Source organism: Hippoglossus hippoglossus, chromosome 9 (assembly GCF_009819705.1).
Source record: "Hippoglossus hippoglossus isolate fHipHip1 chromosome 9, fHipHip1.pri, whole genome shotgun sequence".
Classification (NCBI taxonomy): domain Eukaryota; kingdom Metazoa; phylum Chordata; class Actinopteri; order Pleuronectiformes; family Pleuronectidae; genus Hippoglossus; species Hippoglossus hippoglossus.
Genome location: NC_047159.1, coordinates 28,960,975 through 28,961,624, shown reverse-complemented (window position 1 = coordinate 28,961,624; position 650 = coordinate 28,960,975).

The following is a 650-nucleotide window of genomic DNA, read 5'->3' as shown; positions in this document are numbered from 1 at the left end:
ACCAGAGCATGTTAATATGGAGATAACAGATCAATACCTGTCAGCAACTATTGTCCAATCAGATCGCTGCAAAACCATTATATAGGATTCAGACAAAGACAAACGTGTACAGTATAGTAAAGTATCAAATAAAGAATAATAGGTATCGTAATAGTTGAGTGGACTGATTTTTCGTTCCAGATTATAATAATAATAATAATAACAATAACTAGACCTACAAGCAGGTATAAATGGGCCCTCACACTGTGGCGGCAGTCAGGGAACGACAGGACCGCTCTGAGTCCGCCACATCCCAGTCAACAGGCACACTAATAGGCACTCCCTTCGGACTCGATGGGTCCCTGTGTCCATAAGATGACTCTGGATAATGCTTGTTGATTATTGTTGGGTTTAGGGTGTGGATCCAGGAGGCTTTTTTTGTGAGTCTTGACAAGATACATATACCTACCGATTTTCATGTCGCCTTGGCATTTTCCATGAGTTCTCATGCAAGTTTAGTCTCACAAAAAATATGACTGTAAAAAATACACATCAACATTCTTTGTGTTGCCACAGCAACAGTGTTCAACAAAAACGAACAACATTCACAAGATGTCTTTATGACACAGAGATGTGAGGGGGTTGGTAGTGAAGCAGGAGCTTGAGTTTAG